We start from the raw sequence: 27,869 nt of genomic DNA on the forward strand, positions 1-27,869 counted from the left end.
GTACTCCATTTGCAGGTATTCAACCAAATGAAATTTGAGTAAAATCCTAATTTGTGAAAGAATTTTGTGTATAATAGTTCTAATGAAACTATGTAATTAGTCAATTGAATATTAATTATCAGACCGTAATTATCAGAACTTGCTAGTCATTTTATTATTCAAGTTTGTTCAAAAAAATTGTTGCTGTTAAAGTCATTAAAATTATTGTTATTGAGTGAATTTTTTTTAATTTGTTAAATAAATTGTTTACTCATTGGAATTATTAATCTTTCTGAATTTTCAAATATATTTAATAATAATCGTCGTCTGGAATATATATTAGTATTTAGAATAAGATTATTTACTGACTTCAAGTGTATAACATTCAAGGAATCTTAGCGAATTGCGCCCTGCAACACCGAATTTTCACGATGGGATTTTTTGCCTTATTGGAAGTTAAATTTCCGCTTGTTGATTAACGGCTGTAAGGTGCGCTACAAGATCCAAGGCTTCAACTCCAATTAACCTACTACATTCGTTGTTTTCAAGCTGGTAGTATTTGAAAAGTAGGTTTGTATTAAGAATTTGGATTCTAGACGAGGTCAGTAAATTACAGTTAATTAAAAATTGTTCAATGTATTGAAATTATTACGGTACTTTCTGGAAAAAAAATAGGTTTTCGGGAGTCACTTGCTGGCGGTTGATTGCGAGCGGGGAGGAGCTCTTAATTGCTATAAGCAGGTCTATTGTAATTGCTATTAGATTCAAACAGTGGTTTTTGTGAGAATTATAGTGTCTTGTAGTTGGTTTTTGTTTGGAATTTTTGTAGTTAGTGTAGTTAGAAATTCTTATTTATATAGTTTATGTATTTTTGTATAATATTAATAGCATTAATTATGTCTTCCAATAATGATGTTTATATTGAAATGCCAGAAGAAAGTTTAAGCGAAAACTTAATTACGTTAGATCAAACCGGAATGGTTGACATTAATAGAAGTGTGATGAATATGAGTTTAACGCCGCCGAATCGTGATTCATTGCTTTTTGTTAATCGAAACAGCATTAGCTCAGAAAGTAATAGAGATTTCGGAAATGGGTCTGGATTAGGAATTAATTATTACTCAAATAGTAGTAGTTTGAGTTTAGAGAATCCTCCAGTAAATAATATTAGCGGGATGGCTCAACCTCCTACCCCAATTAATAGTTTGTTTGATGGAATTAGGTTTGAACCCGAGATGCCTTCAATGAGAGGGATATTAAGGGCTAATTTAATTGAGCCGAGAGAGTCTGTAGGATTAAATCCTCAGGCGGGAATCGAACATAGAAACAATTATCCTGTAAGAAACACTTCCGGAGTAGAATGTTTGGAAAATAATATGCCATCTAGGCAAGTTGATTTTGACTTGACTAATGTTGGTAGCACTCAGGGTGCGAGTCCATCAAAGGTTACAAACTATCAGAGAATAGGAAACTATTATAAACGAGTAGCTGCAATAAAGAATTCTACTCCAGTCGGAAATTGTCGTTTGGGATTAATTGGAAATGTGTGTGAAAACCCTCGGGGTGAAGGTAGTCTATCGAGGAAAGAGCAATGGAGCTCCAATGAGTATTTTCCTGGAATTTTTCCGAAGCATTTGTGTGATCAATATCTTTTTACAAAAACAACTGAGCTGTTAGATTCTAAATTAAAAAACTTTAAAAATATAGACGGCAAGAACAGTTTAATAGTTTTTGAAATTTTGTTGGCACTTGAAGAATTTAATGAAAACTCGAATTATTCAATGAGTCTGGTGTATTGTTCCTTATTGAGTAAATGTGAGGGAGAATTTCTGATTGAAGTTCAGCGGGCTATTCAACTTAACGTTCCTTGGAAGTTGTTTAGAGCTAGGATTTTTGATAAATTTATTTCAAAAACAGTTAAACATTCTTTGATTGCTGATAGATTATATAGAAAACAGAGATTAAATGAGGCGGTTGAAAACTTTGTTAATGATATTTACTTCACTTCATTAGTGTTAGATTGTAATCGTGAGGAGTTACAGCTTATTAATATTATTCTTGACGGGATGAATCCAGCTGTCAGATTTAAAATGCTAAACTTTCATATTCCTGGAAGTATTATAGAACTTAGAGAGCGAGCTGAAGAATATTCTAAAATATTTCGAAATCAACTTGAATATAATAGGAAAATAGGAATAAAAACCAATACGTTTAATGCTAATTTAGCTTCAGCTGCTTCATCGAAAATTTTTGGGAGGAATAATCATGAAAAGAAAGTTGAAAATAATGTAAAGAGAAATTATACTTCTGAAAGGAAAGAATCTGATTCACTGATAAAATCCAATGCTCGGTATGATAGTTTAAATCGATCGGGAGTAGTTCCGGCACAGATGGACAATGTGGTGGCAACCTTCGTTAAGGCTTTAATTAATGATAAACTTGTTAATGTCTGCATTGATAGTGGATCTTCATATAATCTTATTACTAAAAGATTAATTGAACGTTGTGGGTTGGCGCACTATCGTGTTGAAACCAAACCATTAAATATTCGTGCACCTCTTGGATTGACTTACATAAGTGAAAGTGAAATAACTGTTACCATTAATTTATCAGGATGGTTTGAGCGTGTAAGATTTTTAGTGGTTTCGGAGTTACCATGTGACTGCTTACTAGGTACACCATTTTTAAAAAATACTTCGTCTTTAGTGGATTTTGCTAAAAAGAGATTACTATTACGCAATGGTAGGAAATCGGTTCTATTGCAATTTGGTGATTTTCCTTTGAAAGAAAGTGAAAGATCATCGTCGACCTCAACGGGATTTAAATCAGGACATAGTGCCGGCCACCGAAAGGAGATTGAAGGAAGTGATGTAAATGATTTTAGGAAAAATACCTTATTATTTTTTCGAGACATTTCTGGTATGAAAGGGTTTACATCAGGAAGTCGTGCAGGCCATTTGGACAATTTCGATGATTTATCTGAAGATTTTAGGCGTGATTTAAGACCAGTTAACATGAAATGCGAGATTGGTGTTCAGTGCGAGATCGAATTAGCGGAAATTGAACGACATCTTTTGGAGATTACTGTACCATCTCAAGATCAGTTAAGGGGACTTAAACAATTCATCGAATGCAAACACAATGAAGATGTACCAAAGAATTATGAGGGTACTAAAGAACTGTGTCATTTAGATAATCCGAGTTTTTCTTTGGCTAATCCAATAACATTTTGGGAACAAGGTGGTGCGAGTGCAATGTCATCTAATGGAAATGAGGAAGAACGACCAGTGGTTAATCCTATAGTTAATATGGGATATTTGGTTGATGATAGACAGGATATTAAGTCAAATTCAAAGGTTGAGGAAAAAGTTGTCTCTTTTCATGAGGATCCTATTGCAGAAAGACATTGTGTTCAATCATCAGGTCAGAAAAAGATGAGGAAGAAGAGGAAAAAGAAGTCAAAGCAGACACTAAAGGAAGATGGTTCACAAATGATGGAATGTATTGCGGCGGTCCAAAAGGATGTAGTTGATAGTGACTCTACTACTTCAGATATTGATTTGGAACAATCAAAGAACTTTCTGGATTTGATTAAGAAAAATGAAAAACAGTTTTCGGTTCCGGATAGTATTGAAGTTTCGAAAGTTAGTTCCGGGAATAATAAAAATAGTAGTTTAGGGAATTCGAATTACTTGGATTGTTGTGATGATCCAGAAATTTTGGAGTTTGTCAGTGAATTGCGTTCAAGCTTTTCAGATGTTATAAATGATAAAATTGGTTGTATTAAAGACTTTGAAGCTAAATTATACCTTAAAGAAAACAAACCTTTCAAAGAATCTCCTTTTCCGGTTGCTAAAAATAAGGAAAAAATTTTTTATGATTGTATTAAAGATCTTGTATCACAAGGTATTCTAGTAGAGGTGGATCACTCAAATTATGGTAGCAGCTGTTTCCTGGTTAAAAATAAGAATGGTACACATCGTATTGTTGGGAATTTTTGTAATGCTAACAAGCTTATAAGTGACGATGTGCTTCCTTCGCCTAATTTGGAGGAATGCTTGGCTAGTTTAGCGGGGAAGCGTTGGTTTTCATCGATTGACTGGACCAAGGCATATTTCCAAATCCCCCTTCATAAAAGCTCTCGAGAGATAACTACGATTGTTACTCCTCGTGGAAGTTATCAGTTTACTCGAGTACCAGTTGGTATAAAGACCGGTAGTTGCAGTTTGGCTCGAGCAATGGAGAAAATATTGGGTGATTTAAAAGATCAAGGCGTAAGGATTTATTTTGATGATTTGCTGGTAACGACAGATACCTTAGAAGAACATAAGAGGGTACTTAAATTAGTGCTAGAAAGATTAAGGAAACATGGAGTTACTATTTCTCCAGATAAAAGTTTTTTCTTTAGGAAAAAGATTAAATATCTGGGTTTCATAGCAGATGGGGAGACAATTGAGCTCGATCCATCTAGAGTTACTGCAATTAAGAATATCCCTCCTCCTCGTAATAGACGTGGGGTTCAAAAAATTTGTGGACTTTTTTCATATTACGCGAGGTTTGTTAGTGGGTTGCAAGAAATAATGGCACCTATTAGTGAATTGAAATCACCTAAAAAAACCTTTTGTTTGGACACATGAACACCAGAAAATATTGAATAAATTGAAGGAGTTATTGATTGAAAATGTCGTTTTGAAGACTCCTAATCTATCGAAGAAGTTTTTTGTTCATATTGATGGGTCAGGGAAAGCGATCGGAGGCCTAGTGTCACAATTGGATCAGCATAATAACTTGGCCCCAATCGCGTTCTATAGTAAAAAATTAACGGAAGCGGACCGTCATAGAAGTATCTATGAAATAGAATTTATTAGTTTGGTAAAAACTATTTATAGATTCCGCCACTATCTTGTCAATGACTTCGTGGTGTTCACAGATAATAAGGCTCTTTCCTGGATACTCGGAAATTCGAAGAGACTCCTTAAATATGGACCTTTAGTTGAAACTCTTTGCCAATTTAATTTCACGATTAAGCATATTAGATCCCACGAGAACATAGTTGCCGATTTCCTGACACGTTATGATCCCTATGAGTTTGTGCAAGTAGATGGTCCAGTTGGTCTTGCTATTATGAGGAAAAATTTAAAAATTGCAAATAGTTGGAATCTTCCTCTCGTGAAAGAACCAATTGAGGTTTTACAGAGAGAAGACGAAGAATTAAGAAATATTATGGAAAGAATTGAATATGGGGAGAACGTTAGAAATTATATTATGAATAAAGGAATTTTGATGAAGAAAAGTAAAGCCTTAACCTTTCCATATAAAATAGTAATACCTCAACATTTGCAGAAATTGATTATTGAATATTTTCATGACCAACATTTGACCGGGGGACACTCAGGGATTTTCCGGACGCTAAAAAAGGTGATGCGTCGGTATACATGGGGAACTATGGTAGAAGATGTGAAAGAATACGTAAAAACGTGTCCTAAATGTCAGCTAGTAAAAGATAATAATCAAAAGAAAATGGGACCTTTAATTTCTAAATTTGCAAAGAGAGTTTTTGAGAATATAATGATTGATATAATTGGTCCTCTACCTGCCTCCAATGGATATAAGTTTATCCTAATTGGAGTGGATAATGCTTCACGGTATGTCTTTCTTGAGAAATTAAGGAAATTAAGTTCTCAAACAATTTGTAATCACCTTCTTGAAGTTTTCAGTAGACTTGGCCTCCCTGAGTCACTTTCTACTGATAACGCTTCTGTCTTTGTATCAAACCATTTTAAATCTTTCCTTTTTGGCTTGGGTATCGAGCATATTAGAATAAGCCCATACCACGCTGAGGCAAATATTTCGGAGAGATTCGTGAAAACCTTAAAAAATTCTCTTCGTTCTTATTGTTATGATAAGCAAGTCAGCTGGTCGCGGTTTATTCCCGAGCTGCAGTTCACTCTTAACCTATGTGAGCATTCTGGATTAAAGTCTATACCATACGAGCTATTTTATGGACGTCCAATTAACACCCCACTTGAATCTCGATGGAAGATTAATAATCCAGAAATTATGAATTTTAATAATACCGAAATTTGGAATCGAGCTCTTGTCAATATGGAAAAGTCTTGGATGAATAGAAGGAAATTATTTTCAAAGATAAGAAATCCAGTTGTTGTTAAGGTTGATGATCAGATTTTGATCAAATCTCACATTAAATCCTCTTTGTCTGAGAAGATAACGAGGTCATTGAGTGTGAAGTGGGAAGGTCCATTTAATATTAGAAAATTTTTAACTCCTAACACTGTGTTGGTCTCTGATTTGGAAAATTCGAGAGACTCCTTCAGAAGAGTTCATGTCTCTGAACTTAAGAAATATTTTCCTAGAAGAAATGAAAATGCAGGTAACAACTGACTTCCGGAAAGCTATTGAATTGTAGTAGAATTGTGAAGTGATATAAATTAAGTCTTATGCTTGAATTATAACGAATTTTTAAACTGTATTTGTAGTTTTATTAATTGTAAAGTTGGAAAAATTTTTAAATTTGTTTGAAAAGTTTGAATCTTAATAATTTTGTGAAAGATAATATTAAATGTAAAATTTTGGAAGAATTTTAAATTGTTTTGCGCAAAACAATAAAGAAAAATTTAAATGAAAATTCAAATTAATAGAGTAAATGAAATTGAAAGAATTCTAAAGTTTTAAAGTGTAAAATTTTTTTTTAAATTGTTATGTCCAAATTCATTTGTAAAAATTATAATTGAAAAGAAAAAATGAAATTGAAAAATATTTATGTGAATGAAAAATTTTTGATAAATTATCACTAATGCGTCTTTATGTTGTAATTTTTTTTATGAGTTTTCCAGCTTATAGATTTCCCAGTCCAGATTGTGACAGAAAAATTCTGCAGGAATTTTTCCATCGAGGGTGGGAGATCTGTGGCGGTGACAGCCTTCCGAGCCGCCACTGAAATGCATTTCCATCAGTGTTCTCTGTCGAGATATCCAGAGGACTAGAGGATTTTGAAGAAAAGCTGGAATTGGATAATAAAATAATAAAAAGAAAGATTATAAAATGGCGTGTTGTAAAAGCATGATTAAAAGGACTTTATTAAAAAAGAAAGAAATTCAGTTAGAAAAGAAAAGAATAAAAATGTATGGTTGATTACTTTTTCATTGGAAATTTGTGTTCAACAAAAATGTTTTGTTCTTTTTTTCTACTTTTGTGTGTTGAATAGCATTGAGTGTAAAGTCAAGGTCTTCTCCTCTGGGCACGCAGCCGCGAGCCGCGTGACGTATGACTTAACGCCTGTTGTTTTCGTTTCTGCCGACTCGCTGTTGCTGCCTTGAGTTGAAGCCTTGGATTGAAGCAGCTAAGATCTAATTCAGCAAGAAAAGAGTAGAGGAAATGGAGTACTGAAGTTCCTTATTGTCTACAGTCCGTGTATTCGTTTCTTTTTTTTAATCTACGAAACGTGAAGGTTCAGAGGTTAAGGAAGTTGACCGAAATTGCTTTTGCCATTGAAGTATTTCTTGGAGAATTTGTCTTTTGAACCTGGATCGATTCCTTTGAGCTGAGGTTTGATGAGTGGTGAAGGGGTTTGGCCCAGCTGTTACTTTCTTTGGTAAGTACATGTTTCGTAATTCTCTTGGGTTTGTTGGTTACGTTTTTATTTGCCTTTAAATTCTACTTGTTAATTAATTTTGTCCATAGGATTGACTTAGGCAGCTGAGAATTTTTGGTTAAATTGTTAGTCTTTCTTTCATTAGATTTTTGACTGGTTAAATTTCGTTTTGCTATTTAAATATATTCTATATTCTCGTAAGTAATTAAATCCTCCTCGATTAGGATCATTAGCCTTTGAAAACGAATTCGACTAACGATTTATTTTGCCATTTGTTTTTGGGATCTTTGATCATTACGTGATTTACGGGAATTTGACCGAAGAATTTTCTTTCGTATGGATATAGGAAGATCCGTACTCCATTTGCAGGTATTCAACCAAATGAAATTTGAGTAAAATCCTAATTTGTGAAAGAATTTTGTGTATAATAGTTCTAATGAAACTATGTAATTAGTCAATTGAATATTAATTATCAGACCGTAATTATCAGAACTTGCTAGTCATTTTATTATTCAAGTTTGTTCAAAAAAATTGTTGCTGTTAAAGTCATTAAAATTATTGTTATTGAGTGAATTTTTTTTAATTTGTTAAATAAATTGTTTACTCATTGGAATTATTAATCTTTCTGAATTTTCAAATATATTTAATAATAATCGTCGTCTGGAATATATATTAGTATTTAGAATAAGATTATTTACTGACTTCAAGTGTATAACATTCAAGGAATCTTAGCGAATTGCGCCCTGCAACACCGAATTTTCACGACGGGATTTTTTGCCTTATTGGAAGTTAAATTTCCGCTTGTTGATTAACGGCTGTAAGGTGCGCTACAAGTTCCTAAAGACACATTAGGCGATTTCTCATCTGTCTTTGGATCGGGGGATTCTCTTGCATGGACATTCTACAAAATATCTTCTATATGCTAATGGGGTTGGGGTGCATGACTGTGTTCTCGTTCCGTTTGTTGGAGAATGTACCTCTGAGGCCATAGACTCGTTCTACTTCCCGATAACATTCTTGATTAAAATCAAGCTAAATTCACAACTCCTTCTTACACTGCTTCCGATAATTAGGAAACACTGAACTTTGCGAGGTGAAGTGATACAAAATTATCCTCTCAAAACCGGTTTAAATTTGACGGAACTTTCAACCCAGTGAGAAAACAAACATTTGGAAAGAGGAACAACATATTTCTCTCGAACGTAGATCAGTTTGAGCGATTTTCTGCCCAGAGAGAAAACACAAACACTTTCAAACGCTATACTAACTGACGCACCTGGCCGAGGTCAAACGAGTTCATTCTGCGCCCAAGGGAAAGGAAAAGTATTTCATCAGAAGTACGCGTAATAGCCTTCTGCGTAACGGCTAATCTATACAGTTAATGTCGTCACTCTCTAGTGTCTCTGTAACTTAGAAAGTTGTGTGAGGGTGCTTGTTATCCATATAAACAAAGTCATGACCGAATAAACATGGATGCAGTGGCATGGCTTGTGACTTGAAAAAGACGAACATATATTTTCAATATCTCGCTACAAAACTATTTTCCACTAATAAATACTGCATCGAAGATATGTAGTGGAATTCTTCCAATGCTCATTAGTCCCCTCATACCATAACTCCAGGATTCCCCAAACTCGAAACATTCACATGTGCTGTGAATGATATCGTGTTTTCTGTTTTCTCCACACCATGTGAAATTTAGAATCACCGTCTCAGAGAAGTATGATTCATCTGAAAACTTTACATTGATTCATCTCCCTTGGATCTAGTCACGATGTTCCCTACACTATTGTAATCTGACACAATGGTAGGCGGGTGATGATGGAACACAACTGACTTGCAGGCACACAATTCAACACTATTTAGTAGCAGTGAAATGAATATGGAAGATATATGGACATGATAAGCACCAAGTCAGTGAGAAATTGAGGTTGTTGTGGAAAAGTGATTCTTTTTTGCCAACTAGCTTATGTACCGATCCTATGCCTATTCCAATGTAAAGACTAGTTTTATATTTGAATCGTATTCATAAATCATTCCTAGTGACGATTCTTGATATGAATGATGGTGGCACGATAGTGTAGACGTTCGATGACACGCTAAAAGCGCCGATGACAGATTACGGGACGGTGCTTTTTTTCTTTTGAGGTCGGAAGTCTAAGCTCTGGAGTACCGCGGTGATGTTCAAGTTACTTAAGAATTGCCTTGAATATTTCATATGACATATAAATCGTAAAGTTCCAAACGGCTCTTGCCCAATTACAGAAAAACTGTAGGATCAATGCGTTTTGTAAAACTGGAAATATTTGAGGATGTTCAGGGTTTCCACATGAACACACTGAAGTATTCCCAATTCTAAAAATCATGTAGATCATCCATTTTTAAAAAGTTTTCTGGGATTTTCTCTAAATGGACAATAGCAGTTTTGGAACTGGACCATTCATATTGAGAATTGTAACTACTACCAGTATTACTCAAGGTACGCATAGAAAACGAAGTGAAAAGAATCGACAGAATTCGTGGCGAAATAACCCAAAGTTCCAGAAAATTGATACGAAATTTATGTTAACAAGTTGGTGTATTTCGCGTAATACGCTACCAAGTTTTAAAATAGTATTGTTTCCGGGCATATCAAGTGACTATACTGCGTGACTCAAATAGATGAAACAAATCTAAACTAGTCCGTTATTGCAACAACCTCTTGTCCCAGATAGTTAATGGTCACTTCGTCATTGTGCTCCCCTTTTTCAAAAATGAAAGGTGGTTTATTAAGTTACGTTGATTCCTAGAATGCCAGATGCTAATTACATAATAACCAACATATTATAAAAATTTGAAGTTGTAATAATAAAGCAAACACAGTTCGAGCAACAACCCTGAACCTAGCCCCATCCTGATGTTTGTGTAACAGCAAACTTTTTAACCATAATAGGTTGTCAGCACAAATTGGATGCTAACTTTTGACATATGTTTTAAAATTCATGCCGGTGTGAGTGGAGCCAGGATCACGTGAAGATAGTAATAATGCGGCACTAATTCTATAAACTATGCCAAAAATTAGTACTAAAATTAGTGTCTACTGTACCGCATAGAAAAAAAGGTGCTATTTATCTCACCATAAAACTGAGGGATTGATTGTCTTCTTTGCTGATGCCACTATTAAAGATTCTCGAAATTATTTCCACCTTCCGATAATAGCACTATTTTAATTTCTACGCGGTATCGCCAGCACTAATTTAACACTAACTTTGTGTATGGGTTTAATCTACATCGGTTGAGTAGATGGGGCTAGCGTTAATCTAGCCCTACCCAGAATCCTTTTTGTTTTTTGATGTTTGTGTAACAGTAAATTTTATGTATATATATGTCGTCACCACTGATTGGACAGTAATTTGTGGCATATGTTTCAAAATTAGTACGGGTGTGGGTGGGGCCAGGTTCAAAGACACAAATTTCAGAATTTCTTCACTCATACTAACTGGTTACGAAAGAAAACAACAAAAACAGAAATTCGTACCAATATTTATCAGAAAGTCTTTAGGACTACTTACAAGTAACTTATTTAAAATTTAAAAAAAATGCATGCTTGTGTTGCTTTGGAAAACGTAGTAGCCATGAGACAAACAGTAAACACAGTAATCAGCAGATGCGACCTTCAAACTTTCATAGCTTTTATCAGTATGTTTGGTTGTCATCTCGATCAAATGTCACCTTTGTCAACACTTCTCTTCTCATTATAAAACATATCTTGCTTCGCCTCTTCTTTAATTAATTCTAGATCACATACATAACATTGAAACATGCTGACAGTGACAGAAGCATTGGGAAATATCTAATATTTTAATATCAAAAATCCAAAGTAGACAAACATCATTTTAGATACTATTACCATCTTTTATGTAGGTAAATTAATATGGAAAGGTACAAAAGCAATGCTAGAAGAGGCAGATGGTAAATTTAAGTGAATAGTTGTGGTAGGGTTGATGTAATTATGATTATGTAGTTATGATGATGTATTTATGATTAGGGTTATGTAGTTGATCATTAATAATAACTTGAACATAGAGGGTCTACCAAACAAACGTTCTATCGAAAGGAAACACTAAATTCTGTGTTAGTGTTACTTAATTATGCACCACAAGTTAAATACATCTATCTATGTATAAAAATGAAAGTGGCTATGCTTGTGGCTTAATTACTTCACCGATCTCGTTGAAATATCCAACATAGATGAGGATCGGGACTGGGATTCCCGGCGGGAGCTCATGTGGTTCGGATTCCACGTTAATAAGTAGGTCCACGTCTCATATAGCCTCGCTGCTGAACGGGACATAAAACTCAAAATCAATCAATCAATCGGGACTGGGATGATTTTTATCATTTCACTTTGACGGTGCAACTGAGTGGAAGGGGAGGAGGGTCCATGTATAAATGATCGAAAATGACCGATATTAGGTTGAATCCATAGTTTTCGGGATCGCTGATATGAACAGTGACACTTCCGGAGTCGTTTCAATTAAAATTCAGACCTCCTCTGTCAAGTTTCGGGTCTGAATTTTAATTGAAACGACTCCGGAAGTGTCACTGTCAACGTTGTCGGTGTTGTTTCGAAACACCTTATATATATATATATATATATATATATATATATATATATATATATATATATATATATATATATATATATATATATATGTGTGTGTGTGTGTGTGTGTGTGTGTGTGTGTAAGGTGTTTCGAAAGAACACCGACAACGTTTGAGAGGTGATTCCTGACACCAAGATAAGACAAAAAGTATAGACCAACCTGGGTGCACAAATGCTTCCTTTCGGAGTTATACGCTGCCGAAAACATGAAGAAATGAACTTTAAAGGTCCATAGCTCCACAACTATGGGGCCTATCGTTATCGGGTCAAGACTTCACTAAGGAAGTAATATGTGCGCTACAGAAATATCCATGTTTCAGAATCTTGAGGTACTTCCGGAACAATTTTTATAGAGGTAGTTAGTGAGTACTTCAAATTATATGCCCATAGCCAAATTATCTCTGCAAAAATCGTTGCGTGAGTGTCTTGGGATACTGAAACATGTATTTTTGGATAGTGCTCAAATTAGTTCCTAAGTGAAGTCTTGACCCGACTATCGTAGGTCCCATAGGTTTGGAGCTATGGACCTTTGAAGTTCCTTGTTTCATGTTTCCGGCACCTTATAACTGCGAAAGGAAGCATTTGTACACCCAGGTTAGTCTATACTTTTTATCTTATCTTGGTGTCAGAAATCACCTCCCAAATGTTGTGGGCGTTGTTTCGAAAACCATATTATATATATATATATATATATATATATATATATATATATATATATATATATATATATATATATATATATATATATATATATATATATATTCGCGTTTTGTGTGTGTGCGCGTCCTTTAGCTAGACCTACCCACCGCCCTCGTTAGTATCCTAGCACGGGCCTGCCAAGAATGTAACTAAAATTCATTCAGTTCCTCACTTGAGTAATTATTTTTAGCATGTCTTTTTCTACTTTCATTTATTGCATGGATATCAGTTGCGCTTTTGTGAGTTTTAATGGAGCACTATCGGTACCATACTTGACATTTTTGCCATACCCAACCATTAAAAATTGGCTCCCGATCAATATCAGAAATAAACGAGTGAAATGAATTCTTTCAGTTTAACGTTTAATCCCGTTTAGGCTAAGGGACACGGATAATTAAGGCGAATGAATGATGATGAACAATTGGAGGAATGAGAATGTGGGAGTATCCCGAGCAAATCCATGGACATGATGTTGTCCACCATAAATTTACTTGTCCGGAGATGGAACCAGGGACCCCACACACCAGAGGTAAGAGCTCTATCACTGAGCCCCTGTGCACCCGAGACGGCAGAGTGAATAATCATAGTGGAAGTGGAAAAATGTGTAAAATACGTAAAATAAATGGAAATATTCCTTGCCATATAGTCATGCCCGTGCACAATTAATTTCTTTCTGAAACTTTATAAATTTACCTTAGTTTCGAGCCATGGCCCATATTTGTCCATGCATAAATAAGGCTCTTGGCACTATCAAGAAGGTAAAGGTGCTCATCCCACGAGCTAGTCATCTTTCATGTAACTAGCAGACTTTTACTTACCATACGCATTCTTTATATTAAGCAGTCGGCGCGAAGTCGGCCCATCTACTCATGTCGCCCCATGGGCCCCAAATCGGCCTCTCATATCAAATTACAGATTCACACTCTCTTATTGTTACAACACGTAACTCTAGTTTGAAATAAATATGGCTCCCGGTGGGACACACAAATGTGTTGCGTCAAACCTGTTGGCAACCACTGGTCTAAAATAGGTCTAAGATGTAAAACCAGAATAGCTCAGACAAAGAAGGGATTCGAAGAAAAAACTTGTGACCAAAAATACAGACATAAAACTTACGAGAAAGCTGATAAAAGCGTAAAAAGTATATGTGATGTGTTATTATATGGATGTTACGATATATTCTAGGAAAAGAGGAAAAATTAAGAAATTAAACCTTCGAAACTAGGTGTTATAAAAATATGTTGAATCACGCTAGTAACTGTGGAGGGATGATTGAGCATATTATGAGACATGGAGAAATCACGCTAGTAGCTGTGGAGGGATGATTGGATGTATTGTGAGACATGGAAGACTCGCACTAGTAGCTACGGAGGGATGACTGGGCATATTATGTGACATGGAGGAATCACACTAGTAGCTACGGAGGGATGATTGGGCATGTTATGAGACATGGAGGAATCACGCTAGTAGCTGTGAAGGGATGATTGGGCATATGAGACTTGGAGGAATCACGAAAAATAGTTATTGGGGAATGATTGGACACATTATGAGACATAGGGGAATCACACTAGAAGGTACGCAAAGATAACTGGACATATTATAAGACATGGAGGAACCACGCTAGTAGTTGTGGAGGGATGATTGGGCATATTATGAGACATGGAGGAATGATGCTAGTAGCTACGGAGGAATGATTGGTCATATTATGAGACATGAAGGAATGATGCTAGTAGTTGTGGAGGGATGATTGGGTATATTATGAGACATGGAGGAATCACGCTAGTAGCTACGGAGGAATGATTGGGAATATTATGAGACATAGAGGAATCACGCTGGTAGCTGTGGAGGGATGATTTGACGCATTATGAGACATGTAGGTATCACGCTAGTAGTTGTGGAGGGATGATTGGGCGTATTATGAGACATGTAGGTATCACGTTAGTAGCAATTGAGAAAATAATTGGAAGAAACTTAATCAGCGATTGGAACATATTGACTACATAATAGACGGTTTATCAAAAAAGATAGTTGCACTGCTTACGGAAACAAAACAGGAGCAAAATTTTCCAGAATTTTTATTTATGGACAAAAGTTCAATACAGAAGCTACTTTTCTATGTAATCAACTCCTTTATTTACGCATTTGTTGAGGCATAGCATAAGTTGTTCTATGCCCTCTGTGGATAATTCGCGTCCAACTTTCGACAACCATTGTTGGGCTACAGCTTTCACCTCGTCATCCACTTCGAAAGTTCTTCTTTTATGGGACCATAAACATGGAAATCATAAGGTGGAAGTTCAATTCATTCACACGAGTAACGATCTCAGTATTTGTCGAAGTTGATAGTCTTCCCTCGCATTAAGCGTAACCAATATCTGTACTTCTGTTCTTAAGTATATTGCACTACTTTGCAATAGCTTGACAAAATTATTGCGTTTTCATCATACACTTCATGTGCCAACGTTCTGTACATTTATACTTTTTCCCCACTAAAGTGAATCACCACAGGAACTTCCAATTTAAATGCCACCTGCAACATCTGTGACATGTTCGCGAATGATTAGCAAACAAACTACACCTGCCGTATCTGAGCCAGTACCTCACGCGCTGCAGACAAATGTTTTCAGTGTTGCCGTCAGGTATCAACAAAACATCCGTTGTCAGTGACAGTTGAGCTGACAAAAGTTACAGGCAGCAACAAAAGTTATTTCAGTTTGGTAAAATTTATTTTGTTAATAATGGTGGGCTGGAACGTACAACGGTAATATGGCTGGAACGTACAACGGTGATACGGCTGGAACGTACAACGGTGGTATGGTTGGAATGTACAATGGTGGTAAGGCTGGAACGTACAATGGTGATATGGCTGGAACGTACAACGGTGATACGGCTGGAACGTACAACGGTGGTATGGCTGGAACGTACACTGGTGGTATGGCTGGAACGTACAACGGTGGTATGGTTGGAACGTACAATGGTGGTATGGCTGGAACGTACAATGGTGATATGGCTGAAACGTACAACGGTGATACGGCTGGAACGTAAAACGGTGGTATGGCTGGAACGTACAACGGTGATACGACTGGAACGTACAGAAAATTACATTATATTTAATATACTGAAAACTGTATTCAATTTTTTCTTTCATTCTGAAGTTATTTACGGAACTAATTTCATCAAACGGAAAGAAATTTTGTCGCTGACTGTACCAATAGTTCCTACTACAGTGCACAATTGAAGTTTTGATTGATTCACGCACAAGATGTACAGAAGCAAAAATTGCAAGGAAATGAAAATTTGAGTCAGGATAGGGAAGAATGGAAAAATGTATGAATCGAACCGAAATATTACTAACCTAAGAAGAAGTCCAAAAATGTATGTATCCGACTGTATATTATTAAATAAGATAGTGAAACGTTGAGTACAAAAGGGATGACCTCAAAATAAAATCATTTCGCTTATGTTAGGCATGAGAACTTGCGTACTGAGTAATTGACATAAGACGTTGATTTTGTTGTGGTGAATACCTTTTGCAATGAAAAAGAATTTCACTTCGAACTTGATATACTTCTTTTGCCCTCCATCCTCTGTGGCTTTCACATCCGTTTGCACGAGAAGAAATTGTTTAGTACGAAAAAAAATATTTAATGTTGCTACTTGAAGTTCGTAAATCGATTACCGTGAAGCTATGTTCCATTTTATTGTGTGCGACAATGTGGTAAACGCACTTTAGTCTCATTTTCATGGAAAAAAATGTACAACGTTTCTTTCATTAGAAAACTTTGTTACTGCGCTATTGAGTTCTAACTCTGAAAATGTTAAAATAAGATCTATGTGCAAGCTAATATCACTAGTACTTCTTGAAACAAAGTATATTACTCTAACGTTAAAACACACTAGACATATGTAACGTAAACATATGTATGTCATTTTCCTGAATATCTTTAATTATATCGGAGTCTCTAAAGTAAGACCGACTATTAAAATTATACTATTAAAAAATCACGAGTTTTTTGTGTCACATGATGCATAGGTACTTTTTTATGTTTTTTGTGTCCTTAAACACATGGATTTAATATGACGCGATAAACATCGATGCATTAATTTTTCCAAACAAATTAACATGTCTGGTATGACAGTAGTTACAGCTTCTTCAATTCCCATGTGCAGTACATGAAGGTCTCAAAAAGAGGCGGCACGTAAATGCAGTTCTTAATGCAAAATTAAAAGAAAAAAACAGTGGGGTTACATCTGGTGATTTTGGAGGCCATTTCAGAAAAGCATTATCCGAAGAGCTTCCAATATTCTGTTTTGATGAACAATGCCTCATGTGATCAATTCTGTAACCTGTAGTAAAATGAAAAGCTTCGGAACCTGTGCATCATATGCAACTACTAGCATAAACTAAGGTTTAAAGTTGTTAAAGAGGTATTTCCTTTAGAGGTAACCTGTAGAGTATTCATAAAGAAATCACATTCTCTTTACTTATTTCAATTTTCTCTAAAACAGAACATATTTTCAAAAATAATCTGATATTGTTAGAAATCTGTTTGGTTTCAAACTTAATTACTAGCCATAGTAACTATTACTCGGTTGCTACGACTAAAATGTTTGATTTTATATCTTTTGGGAAACCAATGAATGACCCGAAGTCACGTGTATGACTTCACAAACATAGTATACATTCAGAAAACAGATCGGGATCCCCAGTCAGTCAGGAGGCATGTAATATTGTTGAACAGAGACATGTGACGATACATAATAGATAACACAGGATTGCGAGTGATTTTACTCTACAAATTCAAACTAGGCCATTGTGCAAATCTAACCGCGAAGAACATCAACTGCACATTTGTTCCAGAAGCAGTGAATGAAGGAATCTTACACCGTTGGTTTGAGAAATTTTCTGCCAGTGATTCAATTTGAAAAATAAGCCCAGTATCCCAGACTGACAGCATGTTCAAATGAGTTCTTCAGAAATACCATAGAAGCAGTCCTTTGGAAAAGTAGGCGTATTGATGTAATTGCAAACGAATTAGCCATACTAGAGACCTGCACGGGCCGAATATTTCGGCCCGAGCCCAATCCGGCCCGAATGTACGTAGGCCCAGCCCAGCCCGGGCCCGAAAAGTTTTGGAGATTTTCGGCCCGAGCCCGGCCCAATAAGTTTTAAAAATTCTTGGCCCAAGCCCGGCCCGATAAATTTTAGAAGTTTCATTTTGTAACATTTTTCACGGGCACACTTCAACGTTTGCCTTTATTCTAATTGTCGTTTAACGAATGTCAATAACTATTAAAGAATTGCAATTAATCGGCCCAAGCCCGGCCCGACCTGAAGAGAAATCATTGTCGGCCCGCCCAAGCCCGGCCCCGCCCAAAGAAATAATAGAGTCGGCCCGCCTAAGCCCGGCCCACAGGCCGTGCCGGGCTTCGGGCCTCGGGCCAGGCCAGGCCCGTGCAGGTCTCTAAGCCATACATCCAAGCACTCGACTCCGACAAGGTGAAAAAGTTGGACTCATCGGTGCACCGACTAACAAGGATCCCATAGTTCTCTGATCGTTGGGAATAACCGAAAAGCTTCCTGCATCAGACTGTCACTGCTGATGAAAAATGGTTCCACAAGGAAAATAGTAAATGGTCAGGACAGTGATTCGATCACGATCAAAATCCAGGCCGGTTTCCAAACCACCCATCCACCAGCAGAAGTTGTTACTGTATAGTGCTCTATGGTAGGTGTGATATATCATGTCTTTCTCTGTAGAGGTGAAACTATCAGTGAGTATTCACAGTGCTCAAATCCATGAAATGCACCGCAAACTTGTCCGCAAGAATCCAGTAATCGCCAACAGACATGTTGTCCACATGTTGTACAATAATATACGTTGATGTGTTACTTAAAGAACATTTCATGTGTTTCAATATAAAACCCTTCTCCATCCATTACTATTTTAAGTCTCTCCCAAGGAGTACCACTTCTTCCAACACCTGAATCACTTTGCGGCAAGGAAGAAGTTCCCTGACGATCTGTGGTGCCAATGCGCTTGAGAACTTCTTCGCAACAGATTCCAGATTTCGTTTATCACGGGATTCAATCATTCGCTGAGAAATGACAAGAGTGTGTGGCTGAAGGTAGACTTGACTAACGAGATATTGTAGTTTTCACTTCTTTGTCGTTTGTAAGTCACAATCTTTCAGTCACGCATGTAAAATACATCAATCACCAAAAAAGGGTTGCAAGGTGTATGTTATACCCATGAGCCCCAGGAGCTCCCTTGAGGAAGGCTTAACATTTATTTAAAAGGAAAAGTAAGCAGCACCATGCCCCTGTCGTTTTCACTCCTACTTTCCGCAAGTACCAACTTTGGAAAGTCTGGGTGAACTCCTGAGTCCTATTGAAATAAGAGAATAACGCTCAACTTCACCAATAGTGGAACCCAAGCTACCTTATTGGTAGCTAAGTTGCACACAGAGTACGCCACCACGACTGTAGCTTAAGTACCTAGAAATATACTGTGCATAACTATAAATGGAGCTTTATAAATATAGGCTGTATTAAAAGTCCTGGACGATTGACCAACTCCATCCTAAGTAAAGATACGAAAAATATTCAAAGAAAGGAAAGTTATTGCAAATAGATGGTTTTCAGTCTAAAATGGCGGAATTTTTCCAATCGCACCAGCCATTTGGGCTCCAAATTGGTAACCGAAAGTTGCCAGTTCATATTCCCATACCAATAATGCAGCAATGATGAGAAACGGATTCGAGCTGTTCCAGGTACCATCACATAACAATGTGTCATTTTTGCGTGCCCCTTTGCGTTCCGTTCGAATAGCCTGTTGAACTGGAGACGTTTTTCCATTTAAAAACATAGGGCTCCTTATCACTGTGGAGCCAAAATGGCTGGTGCGATTATATAATTTCCACTATTTTAGATTGGAAATGCATCTATTTGCAAGAACGTTATTCTCTCTTCATTTTCTCCCGTAATTTTACTTATAATGGAGTTGGCCTTTGAGCCACCCTATACTTATGAGCATTGGTGTCACTCAAATCATTAAACAACAGGTTCTATTGTTAGTACAGTAAGTTTACTTGATATTTATAATTATATTATTAGATATTTCATACAGGAGCGTCATTTCAGACTTTGCTTGGGGGGGGGGGGGTCAAGAGCAATACCGACGTAAGACTTTCATGTCTTGTATTAGTATATTAGTAGACAATCGCTAAAGTATATGTATTCCTCAAACTCTTGGGGGGGGAAATTGCCCCTCCTGCCCTTCCTAAATGACGTCCCTAATTTCACATTATTATCATTTCTTCCAAAGATACTAGTAACATACAAACATTATTATTATTATTATTATTATTATTATTATTATTATTATTATTATTATTATTATTATTATTACCAGTACTGAATTTTTTGAGATTAATGTCCAACTTAAAAAGAAAATCTCTACAATGTAATGGTACCTTCCATGCAATCTTAAAGATCCTTGTATTTTTCCACCCACGCAATCATTCTATTTTCTTTTCACATTAGTGTGAACAATAGAAAGTTTGAACGACACTTGTATCTCAAAACAAAATACGAAAAAGCCATCATAAAGTCTTAGAGATGAGAAATTTTGGAAACGTGTCGAGTGAGGTGGGAAACTTTGAAGCAGTTAACTTACAAAAAGATATCTCAGATTTCCAATTGCATCCAACGTGGCTTGTCAATCGATCTTATCAAGGAGACACAATTTTATCCTCTCTTTCCCGAGGCAAAAAGGAAGGGAAAAAAGGGAAACAAGGGTACAATAAAATCTAGAAATATCATGGAAATACAAAACGAATTATGAAAAAAAAATTACGAATAATTATGCAAATAAAGATTCAATGTTACGAGAATGTTCAACAAGTCTTGTACTATTGGTGTCACCTACTTATTACTAAACGTTACATTACATATTCACACCCTTCTTCCCAAGTCAAAGAAACCAACCTTTGTTGCCATTCCTACATGATGCACAGGAAATCATTCTCCTATGGTACATAGCTCAAGTCTTGCCTCGAAACCATTTATTGCACTACCACAAAATTCAGGAAAAACTTGCAGTGTACGTGATGAAGCTATAAGGTTGATTTGGTATCGTAGAGACGTCTTTTTGTTGAGGAATTAAAGTCATTTCATAAAACGGACATATTAGGACACGGACACCCACTCTACACAAGTGAAAACGGTGATTCAAAATCATATGAGTACACAGCAAAAAATGAGGTGTTGAAACAACACAAAATGACTACCACTTTATCGTGTTACTTGTAATGTCAATTCAACACCAAGCACATCACCTTCAGAGGATATCAGAAATACCTCGTTACTGGCTGTGAGTATTTGTATGATTTTTTATTGTTTGGTATGAACAAAGCTTTGCAAAATATAGTTCGCATTTATGGCAAGCAACTAATTACATTCTATGTTTTCTGTGATCGGTCACAATAATATTGTTGTAAACCTGTGAATCATCTGACAACACTTACACTGATAGCAATGCTTCCATCTATTTTCTTTATCTGTTATTCTTGTGTCTTAGCATGTATGAACAGAAGGTGGCAAGACTGTTGGTTATGTAACGGTTGTCAGACGATTCACAGATTTACAACAATATTATTGTGACCGATTACAGAAAACATAGGACGTTATTCCCTACTTGGCACAAGTGCCAAATATATTTCGCAAAGCTTTGCTCATATTAAACGATAAATACCAATACAAATTCTCTCAGGTAGTAATGAGTTATTTCTGATATGCTCGGAAGGCGATAAGTGGTAGTCATTTTGTGTTGTTTCAACACCTCATTTTTTACAGTGTACCTTCAATCGATACGATCAAAGATAATCAATTTTTTAAGTTTTACGCCCAGCGGCTATGCCAGCTAGGCTAAAGGAGACGGTGATGATGAGAAATGAAGGAAATGGTGGAATGAAGAAAGTTGGAGGAAACGGGACAACCCCGAGAAAATCCAGGCACACGGTGTTTGTCCACCACGAAGTTCCCATGGTGCGAGCTGGGATCGAACCAAGAACCCCATACACCAGAGGCGAACGCTCTACCACTAAGCCACCCCGGCCCCTCGATATGATCAGTATCAATGTAAGCCGTAGAAGAACCTGACGTGAGTCAATGCAAACTGCACTATTGTTTTTTTTTCTTTCTTTTGTTAATGCTGTAACTGTTGTGTCTTCTACAACAAGTTCAGTTTTCATGGCCAACACTGAAGTGATTTGTTATTGAGGAACACACAAAAAAAGGCTCCACGAAAAAATGAAATGAAATCTTCCAGTTTAACGTCCTACGGTTGTCTTTTAGGCTAAGGAAGGTGGATGATTAAGGCAAGGGAATGACGATGGAAAAATTGGTGGAATGAGAATGTGCGAGAAAACAGGAGTACACCGAGGACACCAATGGACATCATGTTGTGCATCACGAACTTACTTGGCCTGGATTGAACCAAGGACCCCATGTACCAGAGATAGGCACTCTACCAGTGAGCCATCGTGCTTCCTTAAAAAGGCTCCAAGAGACATCATCGACAAACGCTGAGGTAAGCACTGCTAACTTTTAAGTCCTTCAGACTCCTGTTTCCCATTGGGTATATTAAAGCAAGACATCCACATATAGTCATATGCAGATTAATAAAAAAAATAAATAAATAAAATATCTTGCAAGTTTAGTACCTTATAATTTATTAATATATTTTTTTGATCGGATGAGACGAAATCTGGACGCTTGTTCTAGATGCTCCTAAAGAAAGATTCTTTACTGATTTCGCTCGTAAAGAGGAGGACTGTCAGCAGTTTTCCATATCGTACTAGTATGCAAAAGCTATTTTGTGAATAACGTTTTTTTTTTCCTTTTTAATTTTCTATTTTGGTACACTACAAGTCATGAACTAAAGACAGTTTATTGAAAATTTAAAAATGCAACTCACTTTTCAGGACCGATGACAAAATGTATTACCTAACCATGAAAAATTAATTTCGCTATTGAAAAAAATATTTTTTGCATCACGACAAGTTTTGGTATGATAACAGGCAATTTCTGAAGGAACGTTAACTGAATCTACCATTTTCTAGAAGCAAAGCTATGATTTTCATATAAATTGAATCTAGCACTTTCTACTACATGAAAGCGATCTTTCTAGGTACTAATTTCAGGAAATTTAGAAGTAACATTGGGATTCAGAAAAGCTAACCGTCATTATGGAATGCATTCTGATTTAGAATACCTATTTCGACTAATGAAAGTGTATTTATGGTTGTATTTGAAAAACTCGTTGCGGAAAAGGGTAGCGAAATTTGATACATCTGATTTCCAAATAATGGATTGTATCTATCATTTTAGATAAGGTCTTGAGAACGATTTCAGAAAAGCTTTTAGACGCTGACTTTTGGAGAGTTCCGAACTCCGAAATATATCCAAAGTTCCATAATAAATTAAAACTATTTCCACATAAACTATTACCAGAAAGTAATAGTTTCCATTTATCGATCTCTTATTGTGGCAAGAATGGACATTTCTGCTAATTATATTTATAAAATAAGAAACAAAAAATCAATCCAACCAGTGGCGTAGCAGCTGCCCCCGCAATCCCCGCAATGCGGGGGGGGCCGAAAGGTATAGGGGGCCCCGAAGTCTTGCGATGAATAAAGTTCTAAAGAAATAGAACTTCAACCTTATTTCTGTCGGCTTTACAAGTGGGGCCCCTTCTCTATACTTTGCGGGGGGGCCCGCAAAATTGTGCTACGCCACTGAATCCAACCCAACTTGTTAATTAGTGGTACAGCGTTCGAGCTAGTGCAAATCGTGCTTAGTTATATCTTAGACAAGGTAAGCTTGAAACTGATAGCATCATGCCAATAGGCATCCTCAAGGCATCGCCGTTCAACAACTTTCAATAAATTAATCCCTTGCTTACCATTCACTTGGAATTATCATTTGACTTATATCTTACAGAGACATTTCTCTTTACAAACTTATTTCAATTTCTAATGTTTATTAGGTGTTTCTGGCTTATGGATTTAAATACAGTGAATAAAAGTGTGACTGGATATATATATTGTAACGGGACACTCCGAGAATTACAATATTCTTCTTACCTAATAGAGAGGATTATTTTTTTTAAAAAATGAGCAAAACTAAAACATATTTAATTTCTACTGAAACGATATACAAAATTAAGATTTGTCGAAAAGATGAAAGGAAGGTTGTGAGTTAGCGACGCAAATATTTGATCAATAACTCTTGTATATGATGTAAGTCATTTTTCATTATAAAATCCACAAACAGTAGTTTCCTTTTGGGGATGAGCTTTCTTCCAACAAAGTTATAAACAACATGCTTTTGTTCGTATTTTATAATTAAATGTTTCAGCAATAACTGCAGTATAACATGCTTTTATTTGAGAAGTTAGAGTGAGAAAGTATAGTTCGGTGACACGTATCTTTTATTTCACTTGCTTTAATTAGGTATTGCATCTTATGCGTGTCTCTCCAATCTGTGCTGTACGTTTCTCATAACAGGAATGAATACAGAAATCAGGGTTACATTTAATGATATGTAGATACTGTTGATGATGGTTGTTACTGCTGTAATTAGAAACTCCCGCTTAGTCCAATGATTAAAGCTCTTGCTCTTAATACTACGGTCTCAAGTTCAATTCTAGGTGAGAGCTTAGATATTTTCCAGTGTTGATTCAGCATTGCGTGGGAATTGGAGAGCTGTTTACTTAAGAGGCAGCGGTCAAGTAAGCCAGAAATAATTGTAATGGGAAGGCTCACATTCGGAACAAAAGATAAAGCATACATCTTCAATTGTTTTGATTACTGAAGGCGTTGGAGTCGATCATATATAAATAGCAGATGTTTCCGTTTTCGTACGGGATCTGCGAATGAACAGAAATTTGAATAGTTTAGAAAATTGCCTCCTTTCTTCTCTTTAGAAGCGGAATTTGCAAAAATGCTGAAATTGTGGTCAGGAGTAGATATTCTCCTTTAGAAGTAGATATTCCCTTATTATTTATTTAAAGAAGAGTTCATATAACAAGTTTCAGCTCCCGTAGCTTCAGCAACTCGTGAGATACTTCAAAAGAATTTGAGCTCTCCTTTATTTCCCTCATCTCTTATCCTTTGCTTTCATAGCAAAGGGGAAGGATTTTGTCCAAAAATTGACGTTTGCAGTTCTTTTCTCTTCCTTTCCCCATCAGAGAGAGAGAGAGAGAGAGAGAGAGAGAGAGAGAGAGAGAGAGAGAGGACCAAGAGTCAGGGAGGGGTTATAACTGTGAATAACTTTTTTTTTTTTTTTTAGTATCGTTTGATATTTCACAGACTTAAAGACCAACGATGGGAGATCGTTTACACCTACGTGTAGAATATAATTTCAGGTAGCTCTCCGCCATTATGGGTCTTACAGATACGGGCCCTGTGTAGCACATGAGTCATGACTGGTGTCCACACTTCTTGCACTCGTTAGATGTTGTCCTCTGAGCGGGCGAGCCTTTTCTCGCACGTCTTGTTCAGTCGCTCATTGAACCCTGTTGTCTAAACCTTTAAATCAAGCGACGAATCGTGAATTCCGATGGTGCTGACCCCTGCCACGAATCATGTCCTACACAGGGTCCGTATCTGTGAGGTCCATAATGGCGGACACTTACCTGAGATTATATTCCATACATAAGTATAAACAATTTCACATCCTTTGTCTTTAAGTTTGTGAAATATCAATGAAAACTAATGACAAACAAAAGTTATTCACGGTTATAACCTCTTTGTGAATTTTGACCCATCCTATATTATATATATATATATATATATATATATATATATATATATATATATATATATATATATATATATATATATATATATATATATATATATATATATGTATGTATGTATGTATGTATGTATGTATGTATGTATGTTTGTGTGTGTGTGTGTTGTTCTCCACAGCTTGGAATACCTATCTTCGTCCATGGTTGGCCACCCGTCTTGTCTTGGAACTTGGCCACATTGTAGCAGAAGCTTACATTCTACTTGGGACACCGAATCCATATCAGAAATACATTTCTCCCTAACTCTTGTTTTTCTTTTTATTTAAATACCTATCCACTGACAGAAAGATGGGCACAGCCACTCTTTAAGACTTGCTGTACGTATCCATAGCATAGTTTCGACATATAATAATAATACTAATAAAGCTAACTTGTATGTCACTAAAATGGTATTGTGGAATATGTTCCAGGATTTTCGTTAGGTCGTAAAGTATTTATGCAATGTCTTTAACACATGAAATCCACTAAGTGCTTTGCATTTTGGTTTCATGTTAACATAAAGGAGAAGTAGCAACCATATACGTTGAGTGTACGTGTGTTTACATAGCAAGAGAGAGAGAGCACTCATAATGTATGGAAGTTATAGCCCCGCTGATTTGATTGCTGTCATCCACTGGGGGAAAATCACGTTAACAAGATTTCGGTTCCACTGAACCAAAAACGTATTTTCAGCCACGTTATTTAAACGAAAGTATCCTCTGTCCCATTTACATGGGTTTTGCAGCTTCAACCGAACATTACGCAATTACTTTGTCGTTATCACACAGTGAAAATTTTTGTACATGTTGCTATATGTTTCTCCTCAATTCTTGTTAATGTTTGAAACATCAGTTGGCAGTTAGAGACTAAAATAAAGTTCTCTACTAAACGTATAACGTTATATTTTTATAAAATAACCCTAATTTTTATTTGTTAAAGCTTGTGCTCACACCTCAACATGTGATATTTAATTTTGTGGTAATAACGATGTAAATTAAACAAGCGCGTTTCGTAATTGCTGCTTACGAAACGCGTACATTGAGTTTCTCTAACTCTTTATTTAAAAATAAGTAATCAACACCACTTGGACAATATAGTATTTTATCTTGTGATAGTGTTATTGGTACATTTACACAATATATCAGAAAAGTAACGGAACTTTTTTTCTTTACAGATAACTACTAGCTCCACCTATTGAAACAACATATCGTCAGAAAGCTGGATATCTGCTCTACAAAACGAGACCACAATTATGAGAACCGATTAAAGGAGTGTCAAGTTATAGCAAAAAAGTAAGTGTATTTGGAGTTACCTCGTTACAAAAACACGACGGAGGAAAGAGCCAACATTAACTTTTGTTACAAAAATATGTAAAACATTTACACAAACACTGGAAATGATTAAACAAATGTATGAGTGCTTATCTCGTACACGTGTATTCGAGTGGTATAGCGATTGTGGGAGTCGTGAGTCCTTGAAAGACGACAAAAGTTAGGTAGACCGAAGAACAAAAATCACGATGAGTTTGTGGAACAACTGCGTGAAATGATTTCCACGATGCGAATTCGACTGTGAGATGATGGATGGCAGAGGAATTGAACACAACATGATTTACGAAATTTCAACAAAGGATTTAAAGAAACGGAAAGTCTGTGCTTGAATTGTTCCGCACACCTTAACTGACGACCAAAAACTTGTTTGCGTTGAACATTGCAAGGACATGATTAAAACAGCCAGATGGAACAGAACATTCCTGGAATCAATTGTAACTGGTGATGAGACTTGGTGTTTCAAGTACAACCCGCAAACAAAACGCCAAAGTGCTACGAGGAAGTCCTCAGGTTCTCCGAAAACGAAACAAACTGCGTTTTCAAAAGTCAGGTGAGAAGACAATGTCGATTTGTTTTCACGATTCCAAAGGAATTATACTTCGGGAATTTGTTTTACAGGGTCAAAGTGTTAATGGTGAATATGACCTAGGTGTTATGGAGCGTTTGTGGAAGCGAATTGTTTGCGTAAGACCCGAGCATCAAACGTCAGGTAGTTGGTTTTTGTTGCACGAGAATGCACCATG

This window comes from Thermobia domestica, chromosome 15, assembly GCF_964235325.1.
Source record: "Thermobia domestica chromosome 15, izTheDome1.hap1.1, whole genome shotgun sequence".
Classification (NCBI taxonomy): Eukaryota; Metazoa; Arthropoda; class Insecta; order Zygentoma; family Lepismatidae; genus Thermobia; species Thermobia domestica.